This window comes from Trichosurus vulpecula, chromosome 4 (assembly GCF_011100635.1).
Source record: "Trichosurus vulpecula isolate mTriVul1 chromosome 4, mTriVul1.pri, whole genome shotgun sequence".
Classification (NCBI taxonomy): domain Eukaryota; kingdom Metazoa; phylum Chordata; class Mammalia; order Diprotodontia; family Phalangeridae; genus Trichosurus; species Trichosurus vulpecula.
In genome coordinates, this window is record NC_050576.1 from 295,686,586 (window position 1) to 295,712,952 (window position 26,367).

The following is a 26,367-nucleotide window of genomic DNA, read 5'->3' on the forward strand; positions in this document are numbered from 1 at the left end:
GTTCAGCAGGGCCAGTGCTCCATCCCATCACTTGCTTCTCAGTCTTGCTGCAGACAGATGTGCTGGAAGGGTAGGGGTGGATGCTCAGCAATGAAAAGCAAAACTTCAGTTTTTCCAGAGTAGTAAAATCCTCTAGCTTGCCCAAAGCTAGTTTTAAAATACACAGGGCAGTTCCCTAGAAATGAAACCATTTCTTATTCTTATGTATTGGCATGCTTTCTCCAAAGAACCTTAAAATAGAAAATAAATTATCATTAATTCCATTGTGAGACTACCTCCTGGAGATAATTGGCAAAAATTAATATTTCTTTTACTCATTAATGGAACACAAGGAAACACTGGACTTGGTCAAGAAATCTGTAGGTATATTTTTATCACTACCTAAAACTACATACCTGACTTTGAAATGATTTCCTGCAATCTGCAACTATAAATAAAACTCATTTCAAAGATCATTTGAAAAAGCCCTGCCTGGCATTTCTAAAACACCTTGCCACCTGGTTAGTCCTTATGTAATGTGATTTTATTTTCAATGCTTCCATACATATACACATAAATATATGTGTATGTATATCCACATATCTTTTCCCCAAAACAGAAATGCAAACTAAAAAGGGAAACTTTCTCCCATTTAAAACTGCACTGTGCAGCCCACAGTGTCAATTTGCTTTCAGAAAGTAAACCAAGGTTACTCATATACACAGGCACCCTGACCAAAATTATTCCATTGTGCAATATGTATGCTGCCTGTCTCCCAAAGTAGATGATTATGGAGAGCAGCAGAGGGGAGGAGGGGAAGAACCACATTCAGAACTAGTTCCAGAGAATTGTATAAAAGCTGCAGAACTAGCATCCTTCCTCATCCACGGTGTCATTTCAAAAGCCAAGTGAGGAGGCTGAGAAAGCTGTACACCACAGTTGTTCTGAAATCCACACTGTTTTTCATTCTGGACTCCAGAGGTTACACCCAGAATCACAAGAACCTCCCTTGCTGACAGAAAATTAACTGGTAAGTAGGTTCATTCTTGTATTTTCTTGTTTGCTTTCTCCATAAGTTAACACATTGGCAGTTGACTTGATCATGATTTTTGAAGACAATTTATTTACCTAACAGGAGTAGAATGAGTAACAGCTGGCAGAAAAGGGCTTGTGATACTTAAAAAGACAGAAACGAAAAAGAGAAAAAAGAATTCTCTCTTTGCAGACTCACTGCAAACTCGTATTCTTGGTCTTATGTCAAAAGTGTTAAGGGATCATACAGGGTTTGCTGCAGCTGGAAATTAACTCTGAAATTTCAGAAAAGAAAAACATAGAGCAAGGAGAAGAAAAAAATTGGACACTTCAAGTTATTTTCTCAGCCTTTACATAAGTAAGAACAGTCTAGAAGTTTAGATTTAGAACACTTGAAAGCCCAGAAATAGCCAAATAACTTGTGTAAAGTTCATTGTTGTGGTGTTTAGCACAATTGCTCATCTTCACTAGATGATAAAATGGCCAAGAATCTAAATCCAATTAGCAGGTGGTTATTGTAGGAAGAGGTTTTACAAAAAGGCTTCGCTGTGTTTCTTTTGGTGTACCTGGATTTATTAGATCCCACAATTAATGGCATGCTGAAATAATCATGCATACAAATGACATGAGTAGTTCAAGTCTGGGTTATTCTTAATGAAGGGCTAACAGCTAATTATAAGATCATGGTTTATGGGGCTAGCTGAAGGTTAAGTCATGTTTGCATCCAACTCAGTAAAACTCTACAAACCTCTGTGGCCCCACTGTGTTCAAGGCATTGCAATTAGTTGCCTTCTACTGGCTAAAAAGCCAGGTTTCACCTGTAATTTCTCTCTTGAGTATCCAATACATTCTTTCCAGCTTTAGATCTGCTTTCTCAATGAGGAATCCACAGACTTGTTACAAAATTTCTTTCAGAATATTTTTACCAGCATACTCATGTTTTTATTTCTTCCAAAATCCAGTGAAACTGCCACTTACCTCCCTTAGTGCGCAGTAATAATTTCTTTCTGAATAGTTCACAGTGTGTGCTTTTTAAGTCATTAAATGGCTTTTAAAAAATTCTCAGAATCAGATGAAAGCCTGCAAGTCTATTTAGTTTCTAAGAAAGCTTCAAGCATTTTTCTTACCTGCCTTTTTTTTTTTACCAAATAAAGCTATCCTGTCACTCTCCTAAGGCTTTTCAACAAAATATCTCAACCTCCTCCCTTCAAAATCTGTCTCTCTAAATGCTTTTCTCTTTTATTGCTAAAGTTCCAGCCCTCAGGTCCTTCTGATGAGGAAAAACATAATGGGAACTTTCTCTACTGATCCATCTAGATTTACTATTCATTGAACCACTCAGACATTAAACCTTTAGACTTGAGTAGACTTTTCAGTCCTAATTCACTTCTGCTTTTTTCTGGATAACCCTTTAAACCAGGGCTTCTTAACATTTATTCAACCATGGACCTCTCTGGCAATATGGTGTAGTCTAGGGACTCTTTACCTCAGAATCATATTTTTAAATACTTAAGAGATAAATAAAATACATATATAAAACATATAAGATTATAAAGGAAAACAATTATATTAAAATACAATTATCAAAATATACATGTATTTATGTGTGCATGTATGTACACACATACATATCATATACACACATACATGCCTTGTTGGAATAGTGTGATATATGTATATACGCATGTATATGTATATTATATGTGTGTATATATAGTATGATATGTAGTATTATATGTGTGTGTATATGGTCCAGCTTCAGCTGAAGCCTTTGATTACAGCTCCTTCTGTTCCTCAGAAGAAGAGTGGGCTCTGCAATGATCCTTTGGTTTAAAATACCAAGGCTTAAAAACGTAGCTCTCAAAAACAAAAATAATAACATGTAATTGGGGTGAAAATATATTAAGTTGGGGGGGGGACAAAAATATCCCTAGCTATGGACCCAAAAGAAGTCCTGAGGAGGGGGGAAATTTCCAGCCATTTTTCCTTAAGGACTAGCCTATACTGACCCCTGAAGTTCCTTATATCTCCAAATCTATGACCCCATACTATCCTTATGGGCCAGTTGGAGACATATGGACCAGATGCCAATATGGTATATTAGCTTTAAAACTAGTTGGTTGATTGGATCCAAAGTGAGTTAACAGATGAATTGATGTCAACCTGGACTGAGGTCTCCGGTGTGTTGCCACAATGGTCTGCCCTGTATATTATGCAAAAATTTTATTCCATAGATGGCATACTTATCAAATTTGTAGTTGAAATGAAACTGGAGACACTAGCTAATACATTGTATATAAGAAGAGACATTCAAAAGAATATTGACAGGGTAGGCTGAAGCTCATAAGATGAGATTTATTCTTATATCTAGGTTTTTTAAAAAAGCTGCATGCACAAGATGGGAAAATCATGGCTAGAAAGTAATTCACGTGGTTTTGGAGTTGAAATGGCCTTTGAGGTCATTTATTCCAACTTAAAAAAAAAAAAGAGTGGCTTATCTTGTTCCTTTCAGGATCTTGGCAATAAGGCCCTCTATTCCCAGCAGAAGATTATTTGTAGCAGGTGCCGAAGTCCCTAGGACATAGAGCAGGATTCACCCAGCTAGCTAGTACTCTCAGGCTTAAATTCCTAGAGCTAGGGTCTCTCTGTGTAGATTTCATTCTAGCTCAGGTTGGGCATTCTTTGGGTAACCAGACGCATACTGAAGCCTGTTGTGTTTTGTGTCCCAACTACTTAGGTACAACTCTAGCTTAGTTGAGAGAATTATTAGAGCAAAATTATGAATCTAAGTGATGGACAGAGTTTATGAGAGAGGTTTGGGGAAGGGGAGAGAGCATTTACCTTTGAGAAAGGAAACATGGTGCCAGACTCTCTTTAAGACCAACTCTAGACATTTGAAGAGAGGAAGAAAGATTTTGGAAGCTGCAGACCTCCTCAATAAATCCTTGATTTCCAGCTACCCACCCCTACCCAGAGACTTTGGGAAATTTCATCTTGGGTGAGATCACGACCTTTCTCTTGGTATCTCACTCTGTGTTGTTTTGTTTGAATAAATAGGTTTACTTGCAATCCATTATTTGTGGTGTTTTTCTGTGTAACCAGTATTTGGGTAGCAAAGAGTTAAACCTACAGGTATAATTTTGAGACAACTTTCCCCCAAGATTCTTAAAAGACATGTTAAATTGAATCAGCCATTCTTCTAGACTAGTAATATATAGATGGACAAATAGATATAATTCAGACCTCATGTGAACACATATCTTATGTGAACACACAATGCACACACCTTTCAATTATAGCTCCCAGTTTTAACCTCTGATGACAACAGTATACCCAGCCATCTTCCATGCATATAGGGACTTTATTCTTAACAAACTGCCAAGGATTCTACGGTTCCTCAGTTTGTCAGTCCCAAAAATCCCTTCTGCTCTCCCATGCATATCAGTGGGTAGGGGAAAAGGCAGACAAACAAAGCTAAGCCCAGGAAGCAAAGACATTATCTTCCCCCAGCCTAGACTTTCCTGTCTTTAATATATATGTATATATGCACATATAGAATGTGTGTGTGTGTGTGTGTGTATATATATATATATAGTATATATATGTACACATAGGAAACATATTCATATATACACACACACACACACACATACATATATATATATACACATACATATGCTGATATATATCAGTAAAGTCTTAAAAAGCTTTAAGTCTCCAGCACAAATAGGTAGAATTGTTTCCGAACGTGCTTCCAATGCTCTTGACTCTCCCTCACCAGTCTTAGCCAGTCACTGTCTTGTCGGTTTTATGTCAATAACTAGTAAATTATATTGGTATTACATATGTAAGTTATATATAAACAATAAATTACATCAATAATTTTACTTATATCAATGATCAATAAATTATATTGATAGAGTATACGTAATATGTGAATTATATATATGTAATGAATAAGTTACACCAATAACTGCATCTGTTCCCCTTTCTCAGCTCACACAACTGCCACCACCCTGGTCCTAGTGGGACCCGAGTCCCCTTCCTCCAGGACTACCACAATTGCCTCTAATTAGTCTCCTGGCCTACAGTCTCTCTCCTCCCCAATCCATCCTCCGCACAGCTGGTTGGTAAATTGCTGTTCTTAAAGCACAAGTCTGATCACGTCGCTCCCCTACTCATGGACCTCCAAGTGGTTCTTAGGATGAAATATAAACTCTTTTGTTTGCCATTTAAAAGCTCTTTTCAGCCTCACTCCAACCTATGTGTCTAGACAGATTTCACATTACATCCCCTCAGAACTCTACCTTCCAGCCAAACTGTTTCAGGTTGGTTTTTTTTTTTTTTTTTTTTTGCTTTTCCATACACATAATACTCCATTTCCTGCCCACACTCCTACCCTCACCCCTTTCCTGAGAGGATCACTGTCCTCATCTCTGACTCTTGGAATCCCTAGCTCCCTGCAAGGCTTAGCTTAGTTCTCCCCTACATGAAGCCTTTCCTGACCCTCTCTCTTGTTAGTGCTGCCCGCCTCTTTGAATTTACTTTGTAGTTATTTCTCTGTGTAGATGTCCTGCCCTCGTCCCACCTCTCTGATATATGGTAAGCTGCTTGAAGGTAGTTAGCACGGGACCCAGCATATAGCAGGTCATCATCATTGATAATATCTAACATTAATGTAAAGCACTTTAAGGTTTACAAAGCACTTTACGTATATTATCTCATTTGATAATAAATGCTTACTGAAAAATTTCAGTGCACTCTCACATCTTGTCATTTGGCATTACAATGTGGCATCATTGGCAACATTCTTATTGCCAAAATAGAACTCCAATATGTCATGGCATAGAGGAGAAAGCGTTGAATTAATAGTTAGGTGACCTGAGTTCTAGTTTACATTTTGCCGCTTGACTACCTCTTGCCACCTCTGACATACTAGCTTCCTCATGAACTTCTCAAGGCTCTAGGCCGGTGATATCAAACTCAGAAATTTTTATTATTATTGTTATTGGGTCATTTCAGTCGTGTCTGACTCTTCATGACCCCATTTGGGGTTTTCTTGGTAAAGATACTGGAGTGGTTTGCCATTTCCTTCTCAAGCTCATTTTACAGATGAGGAAACTGAGGCAAACAGGGTTAAGCCCAGAGTCATATGGCTAGTAAGTGTCTGAAGTCGGATTTGAACTCAGGCCTTCCTGACTCCAGGCCTGGCACCCTATTCACTATGCCACCTAGGTGCCCTCAGATTGAGATAAAGGCCGCTAAACAGTACATAAGAATCTCTAAACCATATGTCAGGATCCCTGAGACTATATATTGATTTAGAAAATCACATATTAAATATTATCTATGTTCTATTGTATTTTCATTTAATTATTTCCAATTATATTTTAATGTGATTCAGCCTGAACTTGGGAGTGTTGTGGGCCACAATGTAGTGTTTGATACCCCTGCTTTAGGAAGCTCTCTAATGCTGTAAAATATAGAGAAGGTGCTGATCTTCATTAGTGGAGGGAGTTTCCTCCCCTGGGAGTTCCTATACCAGTGAAATCACAGGTCTGGTTCCTATCTCTATAAAAGAAAGGAACTAGACTAGATTATCTCTATGGTCCATTTCATTTCTAAAATTCTACATTTATGTTGGTTTGTGTGAAAGTTTTATGAAAATAACAAAGTTACCAGGGAAAGATGAAAAGGCTGAAGGCCACAGTCAGACATAAAGGCTCTTTGCAAAGGCCAGAAATAAGTGAATATCTGGACTGATAAGAAACAGGGCATTTCTGCCAAAGCATCTCTGTATAAAAGACTCTGAGGGTGACTAGCTTGAAGCAGTTTTTCAAAGTATATTACTGAGCTTGCAATGACCAAGTACGAAACAGGGAGCATTGCTATGCTGTCGATTAAAACTCCTCATATATATTTATAACATTGTCCCACCCTCCTTCAGTTTCCTGTTAATCTTGTCATTCTTGTCATGATTCCTATGCTTTTTACATATTGGTCTCTTACTTTTGTAAAGAAATTTGATGTGAGGAAGACAATTTAGGTTACTTTCTAAATTTTACAACTTTGAAATGAATGTGTAATTTGGCTTCCCCAAGGGAGGGAATTAAAAAGGTACTCGGTGTAGAGCAGATGTAGGACGGGTATTTATTTCTTCACACAAAAGGAATGATGATAAACAGAACATTCCCAAGATGAAAACCAACTTAAAACACGCTTCATTAACTTGTGACTACTATTGCAATTCCCCAGGAAGATACTTAAGGCTTATCAGCACTTAAAGCCATTTGTGAATACTGATTAAGCATTTCATATATGCTCTACACTGTCTAAACCAGGAGTCAAAAAACCAGAGGACTAAATCATGCCTGTGGCCTGTTTTTGTATGACCTGATAGCTAAGAATAGTTTTTTTATATTTTTAAATACAATAAAACTTTATTTAAAATTGTTTTTAAAAGAGTCTTAACTCCTGCCAGGTGTACAAAAAGAGGCAACAAGTTGTTTATCAATGTCTGGACTAAACAACTTTGGGTACATGTTTGATGGTGTTGACAAAAATAAAAAGACCAGGCTTAGGCCATTCCCAACGTAAGAGTCCATGTTTTCTAATGAGGAATCTTTTTCTGCTAACCTGCTGTACTTACTGGACTCAGGACTTCCAGGACTCTCAAACTCATAGAGTTACCTCCAAACCTAGTAGAAAAGGCAGCCAGGAGGCCAGGAGCAAGCTCAGTAAATGCTGTGGGAGCAGTGGTGGGATGGGAGGGAAAGAGCACAGCCTATGTGCCTACCTCCCCTCATGGGGAGACTAGAAACAAAGCATTTTACTTGCTATGTGGGTGAGCAGAAGCAATAGAAATTGAGTTGGAAGGATTTTCTCCTTTTAAAAGGTCCACTGAGTCATCAGCTCGTCTAGATCAGTAGCCAACGATTGTATCATGATCCCAAAGTACCTACGCCCTTCGGCACTCAGCTAGCATAGGGAAGCAGCCAGAAAGAAGTTCATCATCTCTGGTGTGCCCAAATGCTGAGTCACTTTATCCTCAGAGTCCCCAGAAGTTTCCAAGGGAAACCCTGTTAGATATCTAGGTGGGGCCCTATAGGCCAGTTCAACTCTGCAAAATGGTATTTTTAAGATCAGTTTGGCAGCTGGGTGTAAGGTGGAGAATGATATGGTGTTTCAGGTGAAAACTCAGTTTAAGCTCCTTTAGGCAAGCAGAATGGGAAAGCATGGGCCTCCCATAGCCTCAGAGGCATGCCTCTACTGCTGAGCCAAACCAAATTACCCCTTGGATATATTGTTGTTCCAGATCTCTCACTTGTTCCATCTCAATATGTCATCTTATGTCATAAATCTCTGTTTAGGTCCAGGCGGAAGTTTCTGCCACAGCCCACAAAGACTGCCGCCTAGATCACCATCTTGCTTCTTTCTTTCCCTGATGGGTCTCTTTCTACCTGATTCAGCTGCCCTCTGCTTTGAATGGTGTGGGAGTCTTCTGCCTTGTCTGTTGGGCTATTTGCTTCATTGACAACAACCTATGGTTTTGTATTTTTGACTAACGCCTTTAGCCGGGCAATCACAGAATCTCAAAGTTGGGAAAGACTTCAGAGGTTATGAATTCAACCCATGATTCACATCAAAACCTTTGATAACACTCCCCAATCCGTTGCCCTAACGGCATAATTGTTAGGTTTTTCTTTTTCCAAAACAGCATCATTAAATCTGTTTCTTGCAGTTTCCACCCATCTTTTCTAGTTCTTTCCTCTGGAGCTGGGCAGTACATATGTAATCTCTTTTCCACATACAAAATACTTGAAGATGCCTGTCATGTAACCTTCAAGCCTTCTTTTCTCCAGATTGAATATCCTTAGTTCTTTCAACCAACTGATTCACAAGTGACATAGGTTCAAGTACCCTCCACCATCCTGATTGCCTTCTTTTAGAAGGAACTTATCCTCCTGAAATAGGATGTCTAGAAGACGAATATAATATTACAGATGTTTTTCAACTAGGGCAGAATACCAAGGGCCAATGATCTCTTCTCCTCCTGGACACTCTTTTAATGCAACCTAAAATCACATGAAAAGCAAAATGAAAGGCTAGATAAGGACTAGTATCTGGCATTGGAGTAGAGAAATTTTAATATGATAGGAACAATACTATCTGCCACTCCCACCTTACCTTTTCTTAAGACCCTGCCTAGTTTCTCCTTACTGTTGTTCAGTTGTTTCAGTCCTGTCTGACTCTCCATGAGCCCATTTGGGGTTTTCTTGGCCAAGATACTGGAGAGTTTCTCCTTAAACTATTAAAACTAGGGGCAGCTAGGTGGTACATAGAGTAAAGCACCAGCCCTGAAGTCAGGAGGACCTGAGTTTGAATCCAGCCTCAGACACTTGGCACATTACTAGCTGTGTGACCTTGGGCAAGTCACTTAACCCCAATTGCCCTGCCAAAAATACAAAAAAAAAAAAACTATTAAAACTATCCTCAGATTGGGTCAGTGGAATAAGGCTCAGCAATTTACCTGGCTTCTTGGTCACCCAGGAGTATAAAAGAAGCCTACCCACATGAAGTAAGGGCCTGACACAGTTGGCAGATATCCCCAAGTCACACAAATTACCTCCCCCTTCCCTACTGACCAGATTGTTTTCCATATGGAGGCCAGAGAGAGCCTCATTTACCCAAGCTAAGTGCTGTATTATTGTTGCATATTCCTTTCTATGCTATGGCTAAGTAAATTTTTTGCTAACCTATGACTGTGTAGGGGAATTCATCTTCTTGGGAGAGATATATCCATCAGCAGGGGTATGATGGCCATGGGTCAGAGACAGGAGGACAGACTGAAAGTAAAGAGATTTATTAACATCTTAAGGGATCTGCTCTTACAAATTCGGATTTCTGGATTTGTTTTTTACAACCTTTCAGGCAAGCTTGGAGTGCACAGCCAATCAGCAGCATTCAGTGGCAACTTGGAAGGAAAAACTAAAGCATTTCACAGGAGAGGGGTGGGTGACAAAAAGGGGGGACCAGACAAAGAAGAAAAGGGGAGTATTTGAAATGCAAGTGGCAAGATTTATAATCAGAAGAAGAAAACATTCCCTGTTCAAAGGCAGATGAGAGGGAAAGACCAAATACTTTTACAACTGTCAAAGCAGCCCCTTTATCCAAGGACAGTAAGTAATAGTTAAAATGGTGGATAAGAGAAAACATCCACTTTACTGTGTCCTTGCATAGTGATTGGGGACTTTCTAATATTAGGCCAATAGGTGGTTGAGAGAATTTCTACATTGTTAGTACATTAAGACATCGCAAAATAATTGTGGTTCCTATTTTCCCCGCAGAAGTATCTCATTTTTTTTTTTTACACTATCAGGCCAAAGCTACCTGGAGACTAGCCTGAATGAAACCCTTGCTAAAACACCTGGATTTAAATTCTTCCTCTGGTATATATTGTGTGACCATGGGCAAATAGATTAACTTCTCAGTACTCTAACAATGCTCTTTTTTTATTATTATTAAAAAGTATCTTCAATTAGCAAAAAAAAAAACAAACCTATTTTCACTCCCTATCATCTCTCCTCACCCTACTGGGAAAAAAAAAAAGGAAAAGGAAGCCCTCAGAATTGATAATCATAGCAAAGCAAAACAAATTCCTGCATTGGCCTTATTTAAAAATGCATGTCTCCCTCTGCACCATGAGTCCACAGCCGCCCTTCTAGGAGGTGGGTGCTCCATCACTGGTTCCCTGGAGTCATGACTGGCAATTACAATAATCAAAATCCTTAGGTGTTTCAAAGTGGTTTGTCTGTATAATATTGTTACTATATAAAGTGTTCTCGTGGTTCTGCTCACTTTACTCTGTATCCGTTCATGCAGGTCTTCTCAGGTTTCTCTGAAATTATCCTTTTCATCATTTCTTACAACACAATAGTATTCCATTAAATTTATATAGCATAATTTGTTCAGCCATTTTCCAACTGACGGGCATCCTCTCAGTTTCCATTTTTTTTGCCACCACAAAAAGAGCTGCTATAAATGTTTGTTCATATGGATACTTTTCCTCTTTCTTTGATCTCTTTGGAGTAGAGGACTAGTCACGGTATCCTAGAGAGACTCTTTAGGGAAAAAAATAAAAAGATGTTAACTGCTGAGTTATATATCTGCATCAGCAGAGAGAATTCCCACATGGATGCTGTACTAACAAAAGTCATCAAGTTGGGCTACCTTAAAAAACCATATTAGCTCTTTTGGTCACTGTGATGTTAATGGAATAGGAAGATCTTCCCCGTCCATCAATAGGCTTATGTGACCACATGTTCACAGCTGTGATACATCCTGAGTCACATGGAGCCCATTGCGGGGAGGAACTTGCCTAAAGGGAAGCTTGCTTATTGGGAGGCTTGTTTGTAGGAAGGCTTTCACACCTTTTGGTACTAAGCTAATTAGGCACTGAGTCACAGAGTTGTGATGCCTTCTGGCTCTGAGAAGTGTACGTATATTCTGAGGTTGGTATTTTGCTCTGGAGGTTTGCTCTTGAGAAGGACCTATTGATTCCCCGGATCGGACTCTGAGTAGCCCTTTGTTCAGAGCCCTCCGACTACTTGTATATAGTGGTGCTCCCCCAGTCTGGTGGTGTATGTTTGTGGTTGTATTATTTTGTTCAGACAGCTGGAGCCGTGTCTGTTGAATCTCTGTGCTAATTTCTCTATATTTTCTCTGCTTGTATTTTCTTCACGTTCAGGGTGCTGACCTTTCCCTTGAACTAGTGAATGTAATTAAAATGAGATTGTTGACCTCTTTAAAGTTGCTTTCCTTTAAGAAAAGCAGATCAAAGAACCTGTGCTAGCAGGCCATTCTAGATGTGCCAGAGTGCTTGCTGTTACAGTCACCCTGTTCACTCATATTAAGATTGTAGTCTTCTTAAGAGATAATATTCATAAAGCATTTACGACAGTGTCTGAAACACAGTGGGTGCTTAATAAATGCTTGTTTGTTTTGCTTCAATTCCCTTAAGAAATACGGATCTTTTTTAGGCAATCCCTGTCCAGCCATGCCTCCCATAAGTCTTATGCTTACAAAATGGACTGAAAAACACCACCACCACCACTTGAGTGTGGGGCTTTACATTTGCATTTGTTAAATGTTTTCTTATCAGACCTGGCCTATCATTCTAACCTTTTGGGATATCTTTGTATCCTGACTATCATATAGTGTGTCCATTATTCCTCTTGGCTTTGTGTCATTTGCAAATTGAACAAGCACAACATCTTATGTTAAATGATATAGGGCCAACCACAGGTGCCTGGGTGCTTCCTTTGATATTGATATCAAGCTATTAATTTTTAAATAGTACTTTATTTTTTCCCAATTACATTCATTTTTAAAAATTTTGAGTTCCAAATTCTCTCTGTTCCTCCCTCTACTCCCCCCTCCCTGAGATGGCCAAGCAATTTGATATGTTATACATGTGCAATTGTGCAAAACATACTTCCATATTAGTCATGTTGTAAAAGACACAAATCCAAAAAAAAAAACCCAAAACAAAATAAAGTAAAAAATGGTATGCATCAATCTGCATTCAGACTTCATCATCAATTCTTTCTCTGGATATGGATAGCATTTTCCATGAGTCCTTTGGAATTGTCTGATATCAAGCTATTAATGACTACCTTTTGGGTTTGGCCATCCAACTAGATCCAAATCCCCATAGCTGGACAATTATCTATCCTAACTTTCTCCACTGTGTCCAGCCACACTCTGTCTATGGCACTGAGGTTAGTCTGCCATGACCTATTTCAAATGAAGTCATTCCTGGCTCTTCGTGATCACTACTTGCTCCTTTGGCCATTCCCTAATCATCCCTTTAAAAATACATTCTAGAGTTTTGCCAGTAATCAAAGCCAAGTTTGCTGACCTGTAGTGTACAGACTCTACTGTTTTCATTTTTTATTTTTGAAAACCAGGACATTTACTCTTTCCAGTCCTGTGGCTCCTCTCCCATTCTCTTCAACCTGGCAAACATCACCTCTTTAGCAATTACATCATTATATTCAGAACTCTGAAATGTAGTTTCCTCTGGAACTGATGACTTGAGCACATCAATGGTAGGCTGTCTCTTAACTATTACTCTCTGTTATCTGTTTCTGATCACTCTTGTTCAAAAAGTAATTCTCAGTGGAGAAAAAAAAGGAAAATGAGTGTTGAATAGTTCTACCTTTTCACCATCATCTTTTATCATTTTTACCTTTGTTTCCTCACACACACTTTTTCATGCTCCTTTTATGAATTTTCTTCTCCCCATTAGAGTGTAATCTCTTTGAAGGCAAGGGCTACGTCTTTCAGTTTGCACTTGTATTCCCAGCACATCACACAGCACCTGGCACATAACAAATGCTTAATAAATGCTTATTGACTGTTAACCGTTATCATTCTCTTTGCCTTAACAGGTCCTATCCCCTCCTCTTCCCAAAATAACTAAAGGAATGTCAGTTTTGCTGACCTTAAAATTTGTTTTCCACCCCAGTTCATTCTGAATTTTAGTGCTTCTAATACTATTCTTATAGAAATTTCCCTCTCTTTTCTATTCCTCTTTTAAAAATTAAACTTGATCTCCGTGTCTCTTTAGATAGTTCCCTCATTTCTTCTAAATTGTAATGATTTATTTTTGTGTTCTTAGAATTTCACTCTTGAGGGCTCCTGCTCCTTGTTATGCTTAGGCCACAGGGTGCTGCAGGAAAAGGAGCATGGTAATGCACTGTTAGTGGAGCATTAAATTGGTCTGGCCATTCTGGAAAAGCAATTTGGAACTATGCCCAAAAAGCTACTAAAACTGTGTATATCCTTTGACCTATCACTACCACTACTAGGCCTGTACACCCAAAGAGATCAAAGAAAGACGAAAAGGACCCATATGTGCAAAAAATATTTTTAGTGGTTCTTTTTTGTGGCGGCAAAAAGCTGGAAACTAAGGGGATGTTCACCAGTTAGGGAACAGATGAACAAATTATAGCACAAGAACATAGTGTAGTAAGAAATGCTGAAAGATGGTTTCAGGGATGCCTGGGAAAATTTATATAAGTTAATTCAAAGAGAAGTAATCAGAAGCAAAAAAAAATTATACAGTAACAACTCTGAAATGCTTAAGCACTCTGATCATTGTGATTGCCAAACACAGTTCCAGGGGACCATTATTGTAGTATGCTACCAAACTCCTGATGGAGAGATGATGAACTCAGGGTGAAAATCAAGGCATCTTTTTTCTTTAATTACTTATTTATTTTTAGTTTTCAACATTCACTTTTATAAGATCTTGAGTTTTAAATTTTCCCCTTTCCTAGGATCGCATGCAATCAGATATAGCTTATACATGTACAATCATATTAAACATATTTCCACATTAGTCATGTTGTGAAAGAAGAATCAGAACAAAAGGGGAAAGTCACAAAAAAGAAAAAAAAAGAGAAGATAGTCTGCTTTGATCTGCAGTCAGACTCCATAGTTCTTTCTCTGGATGTGGATAGCAATTTCCATCATGAGTCTTTTGGAATTGTCTTAGATCGTTGCATTGCTGAGAAGAGCTAAGTCTATCAAAGTTCATCATTGCAAAATGTTGCTGTTGCTGTGTTCAGTATTCTCATTTCACTCAGCATCAGTTCATAAAAGTCTTTCTAGGTTTTTCTGAAATCTGAGATATACACTTTATAAATATGGACAACACGAGAATTTGTTTTGGCTATGCATAGTTTTAAAAAAGTTTTGCTTTTCTTTCTTTTTCTTTCCCCCATTGGAGTGGGGGAGGGTAGGAAGGAGAAAAATAAGATTTTTTTTTTTGTTAATTGAAATAAGTTAATTTAATAAAAGTAAATTTAATAAATAAAGAATTTTAGGCAAAGGGGTTCCTATATAATTTTTCTCTAAATCTTATTTCTTTAGACTATAATCACAACCCTTGAGGATAGCAGGCCTCGCCTTTATACCAGCATGGTCCCTGCCCATCTTCTGCCCAAGAGAGGAAGAATAGAGAACATGGGGAAACACTGAAAGCAAACACACTAGTTAGATATTTCAATAGTCTATGCACAAGATGATGAGGTTCTGAACTACAGTAACGGCAACAGGAATAGAGAGAGGAAGTTACGGATATAAGTGATATTAGGAAAAAATAATTGATATAATGATGATTCATTGAATATAGGAAACTGGGAAATGGAAAAACAGGGCATAGATAGATCTCTATGGATCTGAATTGAATAGTAGCATGGAGAGAAGTAGGGAAATATGGAGAACTAATTGGATTTCTGAAAGAAAAATAATGAGTTTAGTATTTGAATTGAAATGATCAAGCAAATTAATCAAGCATTTCCTCTCGAGGAAAGTGGTTTGTATTTATTTGCATTGCGTTTTGAAAGACATGGTGGATTGTAGAATAATACCTCAGTTTTGTTTCATCATCTTTTGTTTTTGCCAAATTGTCCTCTTCAGTTTAGTTCTTCTGCCAAAAGTTCAATAAAAAAAAAAACACCTGACTATTTCAGGAGAAATCTCTGCTTCAAAATTAATGTGTGACTTTTAAAGCAAGGTAGTCCAGTCACATGATATACTTCCAAACCTGAAAAGGATAGAGAGTGAAGGTGCAATCCCTACTGGAAAGTGAACTTATTCTGTTTGATAAAATGTGTATCATTCTGTCATTTTCCGTTTGGAAAACTTCCTAAGAATTTTAGAGCTTTTATATGTGGGATGGCTGCCAAGGGGTGATAGCTTCTTCTCATGGTAGTTGTTCAGACCAAGGCTTTATGATGACCATTTGTCATGGCTTCTTTGGACCTCAATTTCCCCATCTGTAAGGTAAGGATGTTAGACCTGCTCATTTCTTACTTAGATCCCTTCTAACTCTAGCAAACTATGATTCTTTAAATTGTCCCTGTCTCCATGAAAAATAATTTTTGTAACAAATTTTCTTGTTCAATTTTTTCAGTCATGTCCGACTCTTCATGTCCCCATTTGGAGTTTTCTTGGCAAAGATACTAGAGTGGTTTGCCCTTCTTCAGCTCATTATACAGATGAAGAACTGAGGCAAACAGGGTTAAGTGACTTGCCCAGGGTCACACAGCTAGTCTGAGTCTGAGGCCAGATTTGAACTCAGGCAGATGAGTTTGTGACTTTAGGCCTGGCGCTCTATGCACTACGGCGTCACCTAGCTGTTGCAACAATCTGCTAGTGGCTACTATAGGGGTGTAAGACCTACCAACAACCAACACACAGAAAGCTGCCAGGTTCTTTGATCTGTTTTACTGAGGAAAGTAACATTAGGGGGTTAACACTCTCAATTTAATTGAACATACAAATATCAGTCACTTAGTTCAGGGGGAAAAGCCAGCACCCTGAACTTCAGAACAAATAAAAACAAATTTCAAACATCAACAGATAGACCTTGTCTGATTCAAATCTCAATGCATAGTTGCCAGGGTTTAACAAAGTCCCAGCATCCAGGTTTACAAGCTAAAGGGCTCTTAACTACAGCTGCCCAGAGTCTCCACATCAACACACCTCCAAGAGTGAAAGCCCCAAGGGAGAATGCCAACCTCTGGGTTTATATATCTTGTTCAGGGTCAAAGGTGAGTCACACATGCGACTCACCCACATGATCTAAAAGTGTCAAAAAATGCGACTTAAACAGAAGTGGTCTAAAAGCCTCTGATGTCACAAACATGTCACTCAAACCCATGTAAACTAGGCTTTCCCTTGGGGCAAGGAGGTCATCATGGACTCCTAATTTAATCAAGGAAACAAAGGCCAAACTCTTCAGGGGCACTTGATTGAATAAGTGCTGAAAACCCATCTTAATTCCCAGTACACTAGCTCACCCTTGTAATAAATTAAATCATTGAAAATGAAGCCAGATTTGTGTAGCCCTATCAGTGTTGATTTAGCCATCTGATATCTCTCACTTTCATATATGACTGACCCTTCTTCCTTTCTTAGGCTATGCATGTCCATACTATTTTTATGGTATCTTTTTTTGTAATTGCCATCATGGTTAATATGAAACAGCCTAATCACCCTGTGATTCACTGACAACTATGATTCTTTTGAGGTCAAGGTGCTCCATGCTCTGTATAGCATCTCTAAGAGAAAATTTATATTAACAGTGAAAGTCAGGGATTTGATGTAGTTAGCAGATTAGGACCATTGAAAATGCTGTGCAGTTTAGCAGATGTGACCTGGATGAAGGTCAGATAGGTAGGAGGAGAACCAGGAGAGAGAAGTGCTGGGAAAGCCTAGAGAGAAGAGAACATCAGGGAGAACAGAGTTATCCACAGTGTCAAAGGCTACAGCGATGTCAAGAAGGATGCATCCTGTTATCTTGGTCCTATTCAATTCTAGGCTCAGCATATTATTTGTCTATAGGTCTTGTCCAAAAAATACATGTTGATAGACTAACGGTTACCCATCCAATTGCGTGTCATATTCTGCACGATATATCACTCAGTCAATAAGCATGTGTTAACCCATTACTAGGTGCCAAGCACTGTGCTAAGCATGTCAGATAGAAAGACAAAAAACATGGTCTCTGCCCTCAAGGAGTTTACATTCCGGTGGGGGAAACAACATGCAAAAAAAAAAAAGTGTACATACAAGATAAATATAATGTAATAGAAGGTCATGTGAGAGGGAAGGCAGTTGTAGTAGAGGAGGGGGTAGAAGGGGATGACCAGGAAAGGCCTCTTGTCGAAGGTGGAATTTTCTGGGTCTTGAAGGAGGCCAAGCAAGCCAGGGAACAGAGGTAAGGAGCAGAGCACACCAGGCATGGGGACAGCCAATGGATAAGTTTTCCCCTCTTGTTTTTTCCTGCATAAATGGCTAGGCTAGTCTCCATCATTAATCCTTAATACATGAAATGGCATGAAGGGATTTCCGCTTAACTAAGAACAAAAGATTGTAAATTATTTGGCAAATATAAAAGTTCATGCCATACCCGTTCAGTATTAATAATACCAGCCTGGCAAGATGCCATCCTCGCTTCTCTCCTAATAGGGATTGCTTCTTGTAATAAGGATTGTTCTTTATCTAACTGAAGACATGAAAAGAATTAGCACATTTCACTGGAATGAGAGATACCTCTTCTCGGTTCTCAAAGTTCTTTTCCCACCTTTAAAGAGAAAGGAAGTGAAAACAGAAAGAAATGGATTTGATAATTAATATTTGCTTACTTTCTCTCCTCAAAATCTCTGCCAAAGCTCTGGGAGGTGTGTCTTCAGATGAAAAGGAAAACAAGCTGCTGTCCACATGCCCGAGCAAGTGCAGTCTTTGAGCTTCTTGACCTGGATCCCCACACCTCAAAGATAACTATCCATTTCAGTGGCGAAAAACAAGCAAATGTAACCCCTGTTCCAAATCCTGTTGGTGTGGGACTATCTCACAAACAAACACAAACGAAAAAACAACCCAACAACCTGGTCATTTGGTGTCACATACCCAAAACAACAAAAGTGACTAAAATTTTCACTTTTCAACTTTCTGGTGTTATTTTTTAAAATAAGCATTTATTAAGCACCTGCTGTGTTCCAGGTGGGCAACTAGGTGGTGCAGTGGAAGGAGCACTGCGCCTACGGTCAGGAAGACCCAAGTTCAAACCCAGCCTCAGACACTTACCAGCTGGGTGACCCTGGGCAAGTCACTTCACCCTGTTTGCCTCAGTTTCCTCATCTGTAAAATGAGCTGGAGAAGGAAATGGCAAATCGTTCCAGTATCTTTGCCAAGAAAACCCTAAATGGAGTCACAAAGAGTCAGACACTGAAAACAACTGAACAACAAAATGTTCCAGGTACCACCATTAGCACTTTACAAATGTCTCATCCGAGCCTCACAACAACCCTGGGAGGTAGGTGCTATTATTATCCCCATTTTAGAGATGAGAAGCCTGAGGCAGACAAGTTCAGCAACTTGCGTAGGGTCCCACAACTAGAAAGGCTCTGAGGCAGGATTTGAACTCACGTCAATTTATTTTCTAGCACCATATGGTTACAAAATGCTTTCAGATTCAGTACCTCATTTAGTCCCTGCTTCAACCTTGTGAAGCTGGAAAGGTTCAGTGTTTTTGTCCATGGGAAAATTAAAGCTGAGAGGTTAAGTCACATAGTCAAAGGCACACAGCCAGTAAGTGATAGAGCTAGGACTCCAGCTTTGGTCTACTGATGCCAGGGACCGTTTTAGCATGCTCCGCTGCTTCCTAGGCAGAGTCTCAGTCTCTGGGTTTACTTGTCATTCTCCACTCTCACATGACTCGCACTGAGAGCTGGAAGGAGCCGGAGATAACTGTTCTTCACAAACAAGCCGTTCACTTCTGCCTTGACTTCCCTACCTGACACTGAGAATGTCAGCCTCACTTTTTAATCCCAGATTTTCTCTAATTGTAAGGTTAGGAAACAGATAAATTATATGATGTGAAAGCTCTTGAATTTGATGATAAGAAAAGTTCCACCATGTTACTGCCATTTTACATAGTTCCTTTCAGAGTTTTCTTTGACACAAAATGTCTGTAACTGCCAAACCACCTGGAAGTTTTGCCTATAATAAAACGTCTATAGTTTTGTCTGTAACAAAACTTCTATAACCGCTGTCCTGTCTGGAATGATTTCAATAAGCCTGGAATTACATACAAATTCTTAATTATATACAATTGTATAAAATTATTAAAATGTAAGCAATGGCCCAAAGTACCTTCCGGCTTACATGAATTGGGCTGACCTTTGGGAGTTTCAGAATAACTATATGGTGACTCATTTTGCTCCCAATCAGACTTTGCTCTGTGAACATCAGAATTTGGTTCATGCCACCTCCCTGGATAGAAATATCAGAATTTGAGCTCATGTTTTTCACTAAAAGGGCCCTTTGAGCCCCCTGGCAAGTACTAGGCTAAAAAAACCAACCAAACAAAAAACAATTAAAAAAAAGATCTTAGTTTTTATTTAAGCCATTATCCATAAAGGGCTTGTACCTGAGTCCATAAGCAGTCAAGAACAGCACCCCTTTCCTCTCTAGTGGGCCTCTCTCTCTACCTTTCCCGGGGCTTATACACACATCCAAACTTATTAAACTGTCTGAGGAGAAAGAACTCCCAAACTCCCAAAGGAAAAAGAAACTTATGGTTACTGCCTAAGCTTCAGTTTCCTCTATAAAATAGGAGGGTAGTCAAAATGGATAAGATTTTCTGTCCACATGTCTTCATTCCTACTTAAAACCAAATCTGGTTTTAAGTTACGGCACAGTCAAAGCAGAGTACAGTATTAAATCAAATTTAGTTTTTAGAACTAAAGGGTACCTAGCCCCCTCCCTTCATTTTACCAGTGAAGATGCTGAGATCCAGAGTAGTTAAAAGAGACTCCATTAAAGTGTATGTTTCCCAAGAGCAGAAACTGTCTTTTGCTTTGGGGTTTCCAGCACTTTAGCACAGTATGGGGCACATAGCACTTAATAATATTTATTGATTGTCTGACTTACCAGGTGCTGCTCTAGATTTGCTCTTAGCTATTCTCAATTTTATATTAGCTCTCCAAAATATTCAGAGTATAATCCATTTTTTTAAAAATAGGTCTATTTATTTCTGTGTCAAATGGACCTTCTAGTGGCTGACTTGCCCATTTCTTAAAAGATGATGATTTCTGCCTTAAACAGCCTTCAGCAGGTCCACAAACAATTCCTTCATCAAATTAAAGAGGAAAAAAAACCACCTCTGAACTTTTCTGAAAAAAAATTTTTCTCTTACTGGGGCTGACAACTGGTCTGTTCTCTCTCACAGAAGGTCATGACAGTAAGAAACCAGGTTCTATAACACCAAAAGTCATCAGGAGAAAGGAATAAATCTACATAAATCACTTGGGGCAAAAATTCTCCTTAATAGAAGATAATCAGAGCATCGTTATAGCCTACTCTGTAAAGGAATAAACACAGCTTCAAGTTAGCAGCAGGAAACAATGATTCTAACACACTTGGAGCAGTATCAATCAGTTGACATTTCTTTTAGTAACAAACACAGATCCAAAAATGTTATCTAAACTAACCACAAATAATGTTGTAAAATGAGCTCTTGGATTACAGCTGTTGACTATTAAGTAAGCTGGATGCCCAAAGGAGTTGCTACTTTTCAACAAGACATCTGTCAATGGTTCCCCCCTTCCTGCAAGGCTCCCTTAATAATAGATCCAGTAGAGAACAATATCAGCAAAGTAAAATCTGTGTTTGTGTTTCATATTGTCTTTTTGTCTGTGCTTCAAGACCTGCCCTGGTTTGACAGCTCTGGATGAAATAAGAGAAAATATTGGGGGGAGGGATAGGATGATGGTGTAGGAAAAGAGAATAAGAAGAGTGAGAAAATGTGACGGTGGGTGAGCTGTTAAAACTGAGGAGGAGAGAAAAGAAAGGAAAGAGGGTGACATAAGTGAATGTAGTTGTTAATGGGTATTCGAAAACCCATAACCTGACAGGGAACTCCCTTTTCATCATGGGGCTCCAGCACACTCAGCTCGCAAAGACTAGATTCAGCCCTGGGAGGCGTATTCTCACGTTTTCTGGGTTATTATGCCCCCCACCCCAGAGCAGAACTGGGGAGGGGGGACGGGAAACCTATTTTTAAAATGGATTACTGCGAATATTCTTGGGAACTAATTAAGAATGACTCATGTCTAGACTACATCCATAAACAAGGTCCTCTCTAGTAAGGTCCTTAGTGTACAAAATAATTCAGGTATAAGGCATATATATATATGGCAAATATATATGTGTATACATGTTATATATATATATATATTTGTTTCCTCCATCTCAAAGGAAATGTTTAAAATGCAAAAAGTCATACACTCGTTGAAAAAGAAAATCCTTAAAATATGATGCAGTAATCCATCATACGTTATACTTTCCCCAAGAGGTTGACACTTAAAACACTAAAGTGTGAAACACTTGGTGGGGCTGCTGAACAGGCGTTTCAGTCTTGCTTCAGATCTGTGCTGTCCTAGCAACTCACTCAAAGTTCAGATTTTCTATGTCAGGCTTTCTTAGTCCTTAAATTTGTAGTATCATGCTGACGGTATCATCTTCAAGAACTTGTTGTAGACACCGCCTCCTTCTGAGGAACCGGAACCTGGACTCAGGAGCCCCCTTCTTCTTGAAGTCATAGTGTTGTCACCAATGTTAAGAATAGTCATCTCAGGATTACTGCTTGGTCACCTGTGCTCAGGGAAAGAAATTCAAAGCAGAACAACTCTTGAGACCTAGTTTCAGGCTCGTCTAAATTAACACATGGATTTATTACCATGTGCAAAAAGCCACTATTGCTGCCATGGGAGTAGGATTGGCAAATCGAGCTATTAACTCCTGTATGATAGGAACTAGAAAGAATTTCAAACCATAACTCCGGTAAGAGTTTAGACTGAGAGGACTGGAGGAGAGCAGGAGAAAAAGAGATCCAAAGATCAGGCTATGGAAGGGCTTCTCTAACTAGCTAGGTTTTACATCACAAAAAGAGTTTAAGATCCAGAAGGCCCTTCCTCCTTTGCTCTGGGGGAGGCAGCTATAGAGAGCAGTAGCAGCAACTCAGGAAAAGAAGGTGCCATATTGTAGTAGCTGATGACCAGCAGAGAGCAGCTCTGTGGAGAGCTGGTCTAAGAGCAGCCTGATGACATCACCAGAGAATGGTTCTAGAGCTTTGGAGGTGTCAGCTGCCTTGGCCATGCATGCTCCCTGGCCATAGTGTGGGTCCATATGTGTTAAACCCAAGTCTTCTTGACTCCTTGGACTAGCTGTCTCTTCCACTCTTCTTCACTACCTTACTCTTCTTATAAAGTATTTACCACAATTTATGTTGTTGTTTTAAGAAGTATTTTAATAGAAAAAGCCTAAAGGACTAGACACAGGCTACTCTGTTCCACCTCAGCAGCAACCTGGACTGCAGATACAGTGCCTAGAAAGAATTAATTAGCTCTTCTAATACTACTCTTGCAAATTCACATCTGTAAGTAAGCACCATTTTTAATCTCTTTTGCAGATATGAAAGTAATTAGGTAGTAACTGGTGATATATTGTTGTTTTATTTAGGATTTCTGCATCAATAGCTATTAGTGAAATTGGTCTATAATTTTCTTTTTCTGTTTTTGCTCTTCCTGGTTTAGGTATCAGCACCATATTTGTTTCATAAAAGGAATTTGGTAGGACTCATTCTTTGCTTATTATTCCAAAGAATTTGTTTAATATTTGAATTAGTTATCTTTAAATATTTGGTAGGACTCATTTATAAATCTATCTGAACCTGATGCTTTTTCCTTAGAATCCTTTTCATTTACAGCCCGTTCAATTTCTTTTTCTAAAATAGGTTTATTTAGATATTCTATGTCCTTTTCTATTAATCTGGACAGTTTATGTTTTTGTAAGAATTCTTTCACTTCACTTAAATTGTTAAATTTATTGGCATATAATTGAACAAAAGAACTCCTAACGCATGCTTTAATTTCATCTTCATCATTCAATCTTCATTTTTAATACTAGTGATTTGGTTTTTAAAATCATATTAACCAATGGTTTATCTATTTTATTGGTTTTTTCATAAAACCAAGTCCTAGTTTTATTTATTATTAATTCAATGGTTTTCATTTTGTACTTAAGTATTTTCAAAATCAGATGATGCTAATAGAACAACGATTATTATGTGAGGAGCCATGAAATATTTTAATGTTTAAAAAAAGCCTCATACTCAAAAAGGTTTGTGGTTTAGTGGTTGGATTGCTGGATGCAAGTCAGGAAGACATGGGTTCAAATCCCACCTCTAATACTTGTTGGCTGTATGACTTTACCTCTTAGAATCTCAGTTTTATCATCTGTAAAATGGGGATAATGCCTGTGTAGCCTACCCCTTTAAGTGACTGGTTGTAAGCTCCAGAGAGAATGTATGTAAAGTGCTTTACAAACATTAAAGTGCTATATATAAATGTCTGTTGTTATTATGAACCATTGATCTCATGCATATAGTTCAGAAACACTCAGAAGATGTGAAATGTCATTACTAGCAATAATAATAACTCCTACTTGTTGGAATAATTGAATGCATTTTATCAAATATATAACCTGATCAAATGAGATACCATAGGAAATGTGCTTTGCAAACCTTAAAAGCACTGTATAAATGCTAGCTATTATTATTTTAACCTACTAGGTTGGGAACTCCACTAAATTACCACTCCAAGGCTTCATTGTGAAATTGGTACTGCATTTTGAAAGGTGATGCCAGCAGATCACAAGTTCTAACAGGTCTTAACAAATTGGAAAGGCTTTGAGTAGAGGCCCAGTGACAAACTATGTATCTGACATACAAAGACTAGCCAGTATGACAAGCACTGGTTATACCAGTCCTTACCAAGGCTAAGTGCTAAGGTGTCCATAACCGGAAGGTTGGCCACCAGCTAAGGATTGTTTTTAGCCACAGCAATTCAGGAAGACTGTACAATGTTATAGAAAGTTTACAATCTGTGTTAGTGGAGGAAGTACCCATATTGGTGATATCACTGAAAATAAGTAATACATTTAGAAGTCAAGTCAGTTTTTATGCTTTCAATCCTTGTATTTAAATTAATCTCCTTAGCAGATCCCAAGACCTAATCTATTGAAAGCCTCTATTTTGTTTCTCTCTTCTTCGTAAAAGTAGATATAAGGGATCCTGTAGAATTTGGCTAATTTTATTCCACTAATCCACAAACCTGGTGATATCCACTCACACACACAAAAATGTTCAACGTCTTTATATATTTAAGACCCAGTGGTAAAAATAAGATCTTCCTAATCCTTGGATAGATGGTACTATGTTAATGTCAAATGGAATCATCTTGTAATTCTTAGTAAGATTTTTGTTATACAAAATGTGACATCTTTATTCCAAGAAGTATCAACAGCTTTAAAAATACTAAGTTATTCATTATGACAACAGCCAAAAGAGAGGCAGGTCTCTTTCCAGCTTATTATCCAATTAGCGTGCCTAATAAGCTACCGTCCCCTTGCATGATACTCCATCTCCTGGACTCCAAGCTTTTCCACCAGCTGTCCCCCATGCCTGGATTACTTTCTCTACTCCCCTTCTCTTCCTGGCTTCCCTGACTTCCTTCGTATCTCAGTTTAAATCCTACCTTTTAAAAGAGACCTCTCCTGCCTCCCCACCCCATACTGCTCATGCCTTCCATCTTTACCTTCCATTTACATTGTATGTATCTTGTATGTACATAGTTATTTGCATGTAGTCTCACCAATCAGAATGTGACCTCCTTTAAATCAACAAATATTTATTAAGTGCCTACTGTATGCAAGGCACTGTGCTAAGCACTGGAGATACAAAAAAAAAAAAAGGTAAAAACAGTTCCGGACCTCAAGGAGCTTATGATCTAATAAAGGAGACTGTGTATGAATAAGATATGTACATGATAAATAGGAGAGAATCTCAGAAGAAAGACACTAAAATTAAGTAAGACAGGAACGATGTTTTTGCTTTTCCTTGTATTCCCATTGCTTAGCTCCGTGTCTGGCCCATAGCAGACACTTAATAAATGCTTACTGGCTGTTACTAACATAAGATCAAAAAGCTAGGAAAAATCTTAGCGATTATCAAATTTCAACACCTTCATTTTCTTTATTTTTATTAAATAAATGCTTTATTTATACTCTTAAAAAGATCGTTGCCACTCCCCCCCATCATTGAGCCCTCTTTTATAACAAATATAGTTAAGCAAAACAATTGAACACATGGTCATATCTGATAACGTATGCTTAATATTTCATCTGTAGCAGCTTCTCTCTGGTGAAAGAAAGGTTTACCGTTCATCAGAAGTCAAGATTGATTAGAGTCATGATATGTCTTAATGCTGTTTTCCTTTATATTACTGTGGTCATTGTGTTAATTTTTCTCTTGGATCTTATTCCTTTATTTCTACATTGATTCATATAAATCTTCCTAATTTTCTCTAAATTCTTTATATTTGTCATTTTGGGTGCAATAATATTTCATTATGTTTATATAACACAATAGGTTCTACCATTCCCCCAACTTTTTCTTTGTCTTTGATCTCCATAGGATGTAGGGCCAATAGTAATATTGCTGGGTCAAAGGCTGTGTTCCATGGAGTGTCTCTTATAGTCTGGTTTCAAACATTTTAGTGTGTTCACCAGAATGGTCGAATTTTTCAATGGCTCTACCAATAGTCTATTAGTGTTGCCATCATTTATCATTTAAACGTTTGTCAATCTTATGAGTATGGGATGAAACTTCAAAGTTAGTTTAATTTGTATTTCTGTTATTGTTGGTCATTTGGAGTCTTC

General features: G+C 38.4%; 1 protein-coding gene across 3 annotated transcripts in view; it reads left to right on the forward strand.

The window, feature by feature from the left end:
• Positions 1-798: 798 nt before the first annotated feature.
• GPR1 (G protein-coupled receptor 1) overlaps positions 799-26,367 on the forward strand; it is a 57,393-nt gene continuing 31,824 nt past the window's right edge. For 2 of the 3 annotated variants that reach the window (XM_036758307.1, XM_036758306.1), the window contains exon 1: positions 799-1,009. The gene's annotated coding sequence lies outside the window, so the exon portion shown is untranslated. The remainder of the gene's footprint in view (positions 1,010-26,367) is intronic. The other variant, XM_036758310.1, reaches the window with a different exon arrangement.